The sequence below is a fragment of the Rhinoderma darwinii genome, chromosome 8 (genome assembly GCF_050947455.1).
Source record: "Rhinoderma darwinii isolate aRhiDar2 chromosome 8, aRhiDar2.hap1, whole genome shotgun sequence".
NCBI lineage: Eukaryota > Metazoa > Chordata > Amphibia > Anura > Rhinodermatidae > Rhinoderma > Rhinoderma darwinii.
The window spans coordinates 110,816,485-110,827,694 of NC_134694.1; positions in this window are offsets into that span (position 1 = coordinate 110,816,485).

An 11,210-nucleotide genomic window follows, 5' to 3' on the forward strand; every position below is an offset into this window, starting at 1 on the left:
GTCCCGCATATAATGTATATAAGTGTCCCGCATATAATGTATATAAGTGTCCCGCATATAATGTATATAAGTGTCCCGCATATAATGTGTATAAGTGTCCCGCATATAATGTGTATAAGTGTCCCGCATATAATGTGTATAAGTGTCCCGCATATAATGTGTATAAGTGTCCCGCATATAATGTATATAAGTGTCCCGCATATAATGTATATAAGTGTCCCGCATATAATGTATATAAGTGTCCCGCATATAATGTATATAAGTGTCCCGCATATAATGTATATAAGTGTCCCGCATATAATGTATATAAGTGTCCCGCATATAATGTATATAAGTGTCCCGCATATAATGTATATAAGTGTCCCGCATATAATGTATATAAGTGTCCCGCATATAATGTATATAAGTGTCCCGCATATAATGTATATAAGTGTCCCGCATATAATGTATATAAGTGTCCCGCATATAGTAGGAAACAAGGGGAGAAGTCCTCCAGCTCACCTGACACAAGGATTGGGTGTCGCTGTCAGCGCCTGGATCTTTTTCGTGTCGGCACACGATGCAGGAACAGAAGTAGCAGAGGAAATGTGGTCCAGCGCTTGGGTAGAAGTAAAATAGAAAAAATATTTTTCCAAGTTTAATTGAATTGCATTAAAAAGTCCATTGTAGTATGGTCTCGGTGTGTGGATAGAAGGAAAGAATGATCCTGTTAGCCTACGCGTTTCGGACGAGACACCGTCCTTAGTCTTGGCTGTAGTTGAGTTTGAACTTGGCGCTCTGGCGGATTTATGCTGTGTCCGGGGTTACAGCTGAGTTCTAATTGCGTTTCACGTCTCTTTGTCACTTGGACCGCAACCCGGAAGTGGAGCAATGCCGGTGTTTGGTGTGCCCATTTTGGTGTTACGTAAGTTATCATTTCATATGGGCAACCAACCCTATGGAGCAATATGTGTTACTTCGTTACACTGTGTTATAGGTTGTGTGCAGTATGTATTACTGAAATATTTGAGGATGCTAGTGATGTGAATCTTGATACATGGTCATGTGTGCGTTCCAGATCACGTGACCAAGTGGAACGCAAACATGCAGGACGGATCAGCGGCATACAGTCTAGGATGAGCATGTGTCATCCTGATTCAACTGAATATGGTATGTAGATATTTAATTTCTGTAAGGTTAGCAGGGCTTGCACTTGGAAAGTACCATTGAGAAAATATCAGTATTTGATGTCTATACCTATATCCATAGCTGATTGCCGTTCAGGTCACAGTATCTTGTAGTGTTAAAGTAACAGGGAGCGGCCAGATTAAGACATTTTTGCGCATCTAAAGTTCAATTTTTACTAGTTGAAGATGATTGGATCATAAGTGCACTAGTGAGGAAAGTGAAATGAAAGAAACATTAAATCGTGAAAATGTAATGCATGACAATCAGCATATATTATGCATGCACCACGGGGAGTGATTAGTTAAAATTATGATTGTATGGAGAAATTCCTGTAAAGACAAGATGTCAATGTATATTGAGTTATATCATAAATTCATGGGACTATGTATGGGGAGGTGGTACGATGTTGAATCCCTTTATTTAACGGTTTAATATTGGAACATGAGTTCTTTTTTCAAATTTAAGCCGTCTGGAAATCTAGTTTTCAGTCTGTAAATCCAAAAGGCTTCTCTTAGGTGTGTTTTGTTTTTTATGTCACCTCCTCTTTTTGGCATGTGAATTTTTTCAATAGCGTAGCAGCGGAAAGTTTTGATTGTCCTATTATGTTTGTGTATGAAGTGTTTTGATGCGTTAGAGATGTTCACAATATTTGGATTTCTGACATAACTCAGATGTTCCAGTATTCTGGTTTTTAATTTCCGGTTGGTGCATCCCACATATTTTAAAAGGCACTCTGTGCATTCAATAATATAGATAACAGATTCCGTGTTACAATTTATATAATTTTGAATGGTAAATGTGTCTGATTGAGTAGAGTTACTGAAATTTTTAGTGGGATATGCATAGGAACAAACTTTACAGGGGTGTTGACCACACCTGTAAAAGCCTTTTGTTTCTAACCATGTGGTATTTATTTTGTCGTGTGAACTGAAATAGGACGGGGATAGGACGCTGCCTAGGGACGGTGCTTTGCGGGCTACTATCCTGATACCTCCTGCCAAAATGGTGCGCAAACTGTCATCCTCCATGAGAATTGGTAAGTATCGATTTACTAGATTTTTAATTTGAGAGAATTGATTACTCTGTTGTAAAATTAATGTGGGCTGACTGTTGGTATTTGGCTTAATAATGGTCTTATTATGGTACTCAAGTAATTGTGTTCTAGGTTTTTTGGACATGATGTCACTTGCTCTATTCAGTGTCCATTGTGGATATCCTCTTTTGGAGAGTCTTGATTTTATCTGCTCTTCTTCTAGTAAGAACCGATTGTGTGAACTGCAGTTCCGTTTCGCTCGGTGCATCTCCCCCACCGGTATGGCCCGAATGGTTTGCCTGGAATGGTTACTTCTAGCATGGAGTATATTGTTGGATGCTGTTGGTTTGCGATGTGTTTCGGTACATATTGTCTGACCCACTTTGCCGCTTAGTTTTAGGTCCAGGAAAATAATCTCAGTGGTGTTATGGTTATGAGTGAATTTAAGATTACAGTTGTTATGGTTTAAGCTCTCAACAAAAACTGGGATGATATTAATGTCTCACCTTCCAGATAAGTAAAATGTCATCAATGTATCTACCGTACCATTCGATACAATTGCCATATATGTTGTTACTGGAAAAAATGTGGGACTGCTCCCACCACGACATGACCAAATTCGCCACTGAGGGGGAAAATTTAGCCCCCATGGATACACCTCTTAATTGGAGATAATATTTTCCATCGAATAGGAAATAATTATTTGTCATTAGAAACACGAAAACTTCCAGTATGTAGATTTGGAATTTCTTGTCGTAGCAACTGTGTGTAGATATATGTTCTTCCAAGGCAGTGTAGGCTATTTGGTGGGGAATTGAGGTGTATAATGAGACCACGTCACAAGTGAGCCATGTGTAATTTTCTTGCCACTTTAGGTTACTTAGTGAATTTAGGACATTTTTAGTGTCACTAAGAAAGCCAGGTGTTCTTTGTACTAGAGGTTGCAACAAAGTGTCAAGCCATTCCGATAGTCTCTCAAGTATTGAACCTATACCTGAGACTATGGGTCTCATCGGTGGAGGGAAAATTTCTTTGTGTATTTTTGGAAGTGCGTGGATTATTGGAGTGATGGGTTGATCAATATATATAAAATCCAGCTGTTTTTGAGTGATAAAGCCTTGTTGAAGGCCATCAGTAAGTAATTTTTTCATATTGGTTTTGATGTTATCCACTGGATTTTTGTCTAAAATTTTATAGGTTGTATCGTCTGCCAGCATGGTCAGAATGGATGATTTGTAGTCGTGTTTATTCAGGACTGTGACATTGCCACCTTTATCCGACATTTTAATGATTAATTCTTTGTTGACTTGTAACGATTTGGCAGCCTTTCTCTGGCCGGCTGTCATATTGTTATGTGGTTGCTGAAATTTTGTTGTGTCTGCCAGATTTTGTAATTCCTTTTCTAACACCATCTGGAATTGGTCCATGGAGTCTGTGCGTGAGCCTATTGGATAGAACTTGGGGTTTGATGTTTCAAAATTTCTAGCAGTCGTGACTGTTTGGTTTGGTTTTTCAGTACACAGATGGTCCAGGCACACAATAGTCGTTAATTCTTGAAACGAGAAATTGGATGGGATGTAAGATATGTCTACTGGTAAATCTTCGGTACCGTTAATTGTATTCGATGGAGATATCATGATATCAGTGGCAGTTACTGGTGCTGAGAAATGTCTTTTGACCGTTAAGTTGCGGATGAATTTATTGATATCGAGTATGGTGTTAAACAAGTTGAAATTGTTTTTCGGGGCAAAATTGAGGCCCAATGAAAGAACTTGATTTTGTTCCTTGGTTAACGTGGTAGAAGATAAGTTAGTGACATTAGTTTCTAATAATGCTGGAATTTTCGGGGGCGGAGGCGGCGATTTGGATCTTGATTTGATCTGTTTGTGTTTCCTACCGCCCCTCCTTCCTCGTTTTTTGACTGATGACCTGGGGCATTTTGTCTGTGGTTGGAGTAGGACCGTGTTCTCATATTCTCATCTTCTGAAAAACCCTCTGCTGAGTCTGGCTCAGTGGAGCTGAAGCTTACTCTGTTGGGTAGATCTTTGTACTGTTTTTGTTGATAATTCCGTTTTTTGAGAATAGGTCTTGGTCTATTATAATTTCTTTCTCTCTTATTCCAGGTGTAAATTTCATTTAGTGCATAGTCCTTAGTATCCCGTTTGAATTTGCTTTTTTTCGTTTCTGCTATAGATCGATCAAGTTTGTCGATCGCTGATGATGTGTCCCGCATATAATGTATATAAGTGTCCCGCATATAATGTATATAAGTGTCCCGCATATAATGTATATAAGTGTCCCGCATATAATGTATATAAGTGTCCCGCATATAATGTGTATAAGTGTCCCGTGTATGTCCCGCATATAATGTGTATAAGTGTCCCGTGTATAAGTGTCCCGCATATAATGTATATAAGTGTCCCGCATATAATGTATATAAGTGTCCCGCATATAATGTATATAAGTGTCCCGCATATAATGTATATAAGTGTCCCGCATATAATGTATATAAGTGTCCCGCATATAATGTATATAAGTGTCCCGCATATAATGTATATAAGTGTCCCGCATATAATGTATATAAGTGTCCCGCATATAATGTATATAAGTGTCCCGCATATAATGTATATAAGTGTCCCGCATATAATGTATATAAGTGTCCCGCATATAATGTATATAAGTGTCCCGCATATAATGTATATAAGTGTCCCGCATATAATGTATATAAGTGTCCCGCATATAATGTATATAAGTGTCCCGCATATAATGTATATAAGTGTCCCGCATATAATGTGTATAAGTGTCCCGCATATAATGTGTATAAGTGTCCCGCATATAATGTGTATAAGTGTCCCGCATATAATGTGTATAAGTGTCCCGCATATAATGTATATAAGTGTCCCGCATATAATGTATATAAGTGTCCCGCATATAATGTATATAAGTGTCCCGCATATAATGTATAGAAGTGTCCCGCATATAATGTATATAAGTGTCCCGCATATAATGTATATAAGTGTCCCGCATATAATGTATATAAGTGTCCCGCATATAATGTATATAAGTGTCCCGCATATAATGTGTATAAGTGTCCCGTGTATGTCCCGCATATAATGTGTATAAGTGTCCCGTGTATAAGTGTCCCGCATATAATGTATATAAGTGTCCCGCATATAATGTATATAAGTGTCCCGCATATAATGTATATAAGTGTCCCGCATATAATGTATATAAGTGTCCCGCATATAATGTATATAAGTGTCCCGCATATAATGTATATAAGTGTCCCGCATATAATGTATATAAGTGTCCCGCATATAATGTATATAAGTGTCCCGCATATAATGTATATAAGTGTCCCGCATATAATGTATATAAGTGTCCCGCATATAATGTATATAAGTGTCCCGCATATAATGTATATAAGTGTCCCGCATATAATGTATATAAGTGTCCCGCATATAATGTATATAAGTGTCCCGCATATAATGTATATAAGTGTCCCGCATATAATGTATATAAGTGTCCCGCATATAATGTGTATAAGTGTCCCGCATATAATGTGTATAAGTGTCCCGCATATAATGTGTATAAGTGTCCCGCATATAATGTGTATAAGTGTCCCGCATATAATGTATATAAGTGTCCCGCATATAATGTATATAAGTGTCCCGCATATAATGTATATAAGTGTCCCGCATATAATGTATATAAGTGTCCCGCATATAATGTGTATAAGTGTCCCGCATATAATGTATATAAGTGTCCCGCATATAATGTGTATAAGTGTCCCGCATATAATGTATATAAGTGTCCCGCAGATAATGTGTGTAAGTGTCCCGCATATAATGTGTATAAGTGTCCCGCATATAATGTGTATAAGTGTCCCGCATATAATGTGTATAAGTGTCCCGCATATAATGTGTATAAGTGTCCCGCATATAATGTGTATAAGTGTCCCGTGTATAAGTGTCCTGCATATAATGTATATAAGTGTCCCGCATATAATGTATATAAGTGTCCCGCATATAATGTGTATAAGTGTCCCGCATATAATGTGTATAAGTGTCCCGCATATAATGTGTATAAGTGTCCCGCATATAATGTGTATAAGTGTCCCGTGTATAAGTGTCCCGCATATAATGTGTATAAGTGTCCTGCATATAATGTATATAAGTGTCCCGCATATAATGTATATAAGTGTCCCGCATATAATGTGTATAAGTGTCCCGCATATAATGTGTATAAGTGTCCCGCATATAATGTGTATAAGTGTCCCGCATATAATGTATATAAGTGTCCCGCATATAATGTGTATAAGTGTCCCGTGTATAAGTGTCCCGCATATAATGTGTATAAGTGTCCCGCATATAATGTGTATAAGTGTCCCGCATATAATGTATACAAGTGTCCCGCATATAATGTATACAAGTGTCCCGCATATAATGTATACAAGTGTCCCGCATATAATGTATACAAGTGTCCCGCATATAATGTATACAAGTGTCCCGCATATAATGTATACAAGTGTCCCGCATATAATGTATACAAGTGTCCCGCATATAATGTATACAAGTGTCCCGCATATAATGTATACAAGTGTCCCGCATATAATGTATACAAGTGTCCCGCATATAATGTATACAAGTGTCCCGCATATAATGTATACAAGTGTCCCGCATATAATGTATACAAGTGTCCCGCATATAATGTATACAAGTGTCCCGTGTATAAGTGTCCTGCATATAATGTATATAAGTGTCCCGCATATAATGTATAGAAGTGTCCCGCATATAATGTATAGAAGTGTCCCGCATATAATGTATATAAGTGTCCCGCATATAATGTGTATAAGTGTCCCGCATATAATGTGTATAAGTGTCCCGCATATAATGTATATAAGTGTCCCGCATATAATGTATATAAGTGTCCCGCATATAATGTATATAAGTGTCCCGCATATAATGTATATAAGTGTCCCGCATATAATGTATATAACAAGTGTCCCGCATATAATGTATATAAGTGTCCCGTGTATAAGTGTCCTGCATATAATGTATATAAGTGTCCTGCATATAATGTATATAAGTGTCCCGCATATAATGTATAGAAGTGTCCCGCATATAATGTATAGAAGTGTCCCGCATATAATGTATAGAAGTGTCCCGCATATAATGTATAGAAGTGTCCCGCATATAATGTATAGAAGTGTCCCGCATATAATGTATACAAGTGTCCCGCATATAATGTATACAAGTGTCCCGCATATAATGTATATAAGTGTCCCACATATAATGTATATAAGTGTCCCGCATATAATGTGTATAAGTGTCCCGCATATAATGTGTATAAGTGTCCCGCATATAATGTGTATAAGTGTCCCGCATATAATGTATATAAGTGTCCCGCATATAATGTATATAAGTGTCCCGCATATAATGTATATAAGTGTCCCGCATATAATGTATATAAGTGTCCCGCATATAATGTGTATAAGTGTCCCGCATATAATGTGTATAAGTGTCCCGCATATAATGTATATAAGTGTCCCGCATATAATGTGTATAAGTGTCCCGCATATAATGTATATAAGTGTCCCGCAGATAATGTGTGTAAGTGTCCCGCATATAATGTGTATAAGTGTCCCGCATATAATGTGTATAAGTGTCCCGCATATAATGTGTATAAGTGTCCCGCATATAATGTGTATAAGTGTCCCGCATATAATGTGTATAAGTGTCCCGTGTATAAGTGTCCTGCATATAATGTATATAAGTGTCCCGCATATAATGTATATAAGTGTCCCGCATATAATGTGTATAAGTGTCCCGCATATAATGTGTATAAGTGTCCCGCATATAATGTGTATAAGTGTCCCGCATATAATGTATATAAGTGTCCCGCATATAATGTATATAAGTGTCCCGCATATAATGTATATAAGTGTCCCGCATATAATGTATATAAGTGTCCCGCATATAATGTATATAAGTGTCCCGCATATAATGTATATAAGTGTCCCGCATATAATGTATATAAGTGTCCCGCATATAATGTGTATAAGTGTCCCGCATATAATGTGTATAAGTGTCCCGCATATAATGTATATAAGTGTCCCGCATATAATGTATATAAGTGTCCCGCATATAATGTATATAAGTGTCCCGCATATAATGTATATAAGTGTCCCGCATATAATGTATATAAGTGTCCCGCATATAATGTATATAAGTGTCCCGCATATAATGTATATAAGTGTCCCGCATATAATGTATATAAGTGTCCCGCATATAATGTATATAAGTGTCCCGCATATAATGTATATAAGTGTCCCGCATATAATGTATATAAGTGTCCCGCATATAATGTATATAAGTGTCCCGCATATAATGTATAGAAGTGTCCCGCATATAATGTATAGAAGTGTCCCGCATATAATGTATATGTGTCCCGCACATAATGTATATAAGTGTCCCGCACATAATGTATATAAGTGTCCCGCACATAATGTATATAAGTGTCCCGCACATAATGTATATAAGTGTCCCGCATATAATGTATACAAGTGTCCCGCATATAATGTATACAAGTGTCCCGTATATAATGTATACAAGTGTCCCGCATATAATGTATACAAGTGTCCCGCATATAATGTATACAAGTGTCCCGCATATAATGTATATAAGTGTCCTGCATATAATGTATATAAGTGTCCTGCACATAATGTATATAAGTGTCCCGCATATAATGTATATAAGTGTCCCGCATATAATGTATATAAGTGTCCCGCATATAATGTATAGAAGTGTCCCGCATATAATGTATATAAGTGTCCCGCATATAATGTATATAAGTGTCCCGCATATAATGTATATAAGTGTCCCGCATATAATGTGTATAAGTGTCCCGCATATAATGTATATAAGTGTCCCGCATATAATGTATATAAGTGTCCCGCATATAATGTATATAAGTGTCCCGCATATAATGTATATAAGTGTCCCGCATATAATGTATATAAGTGTCCCGCATATAATGTATATAAGTGTCCCGCATATAATGTATATAAGTGTCCCGCATATAATGTATATAAGTGTCCCGCATATAATGTATATAAGTGTCCCGCATATAATGTATATAAGTGTCCCGCATATAATGTATATAAGTGTCCCGCATATAATGTATATAAGTGTCCCGCATATAATGTATATAAGTGTCCCGCATATAATGTATATAAGTGTCCCGCATATAATGTATATAAGTGTCCCGCATATAATGTATATAAGTGTCCCGCATATAATGTATATAAGTGTCCCGCATATAATGTATATAAGTGTCCCGCATATAATGTATATAAGTGTCCCGCATATAATGTATATAAGTGTCCCGCATATAATGTATATAAGTGTCCCGCATATAATGTATATAAGTGTCCCGCATATAATGTATATAAGTGTCCCGCATATAATGTATATAAGTGTCCCGCATATAATGTATATAAGTGTCCCGCATATAATGTATATAAGTGTCCCGCATATAATGTATATAAGTGTCCCGCATATAATGTATATAAGTGTCCCGCATATAATGTATATAAGTGTCCCGCATATAATGTATATAAGTGTCCCGCATATAATGTATATAAGTGTCCCGCATATAATGTATATAAGTGCCCCGCATATAATGTATATAAGTGTCCTGCATATAATGTATATAAGTGTCCCGCATATAATGTATAGAAGTGTCCCGCATATAATGTATAGAAGTGTCCAGCATATAATGTATATAAGTGTCCTGCATATAATGTATATAAGTGTCCCGCATATAATGTATAAGTGTCCTGCATATAATGTATATAAGTGTCCTGCACTTCTTTTGACGAGGCTGTATTTTTACGCGTCGTCGTTTGACAGCTGTCAAACGACGACGCGTAAATGACAGGTCGTCTGCACAGTACGTCGGCAAACCCATTCAAATGAATGGGCAGATGCTTGCCGACGTATTGTAGCCCTATTTTCAGACGTAAAACGAGGCATAATACGCCTCGTTTACGTCTGAAAATAGGCCGTGTGAACCCAGCCTTAGACTTCTAAGAAGAAAACCAGCGTGTACAAAATGACACTAAATGAAAAACGCCACCAAAAAAACCCCTTTGTTACATTTTAACACTACTAGCGCTTGTAGATGAGTTTTTGCTGCAATTTAAAATTGCCAGAAGAATTCGGTGTGTAGGAAGCCTTAAAGAGTCTCTGTCACCACATTATAAGTGTCCTGTCTCCTATATAAGGAGATCGGCGCTGTAATGTAGGTGACAGTAATGCTTTTTATATAAAAAAACGATCTTTTTTCACAAAGTTAGGAGCGATTTTGGTTTATGCTAATGAGCTTTCTTAATGCCCAAGTGGGCGTACTTTTACTTTCGACCAAATGGGCGTTGTACAGAGGAGTGCATGACGCTGACCAATCAGCATCATGCACTCCTCTCCATTCATTTACACTGCACTAGCGATATAGATATATCACTATGTGCAGCCTCATACACAAGCCCTAACATTACTAGTGTCCTGATAATGAATACACATGAAATTCAGCCTGGACGTCATGTGTACTCAGAATCCTGACATTTCTGACACTTTTTTGTGAGATTCCAGCAACGGATACGAAATCTCGCGAGATCACAGAGCTAAACGAGATTTGGTTTCACTTGCCATAATCTCACAAAAAAAGATGTCAGGATTCTGAGTACACATGACGTCCTGGCTGAATTTCATGTGTATTCATTATCAGGACACTGTAGTAATGTTAGGGCTTGTGTATGAGGCTGCACATAGTGATATATCTATATTGCTAGTGCAGTGTAAATGAATGGAGAGGAGTGCATGATGCTGATTGGTCAGCGTCATGCACTCCTCTGTACAACGCCCACTTGGTCGAAAGTAAAAGTACGCCCACTTGGGCATTAAGAAAGCTCATTAGCATAAACCGAAATCGCTCCTAACGTTGTGAAAAA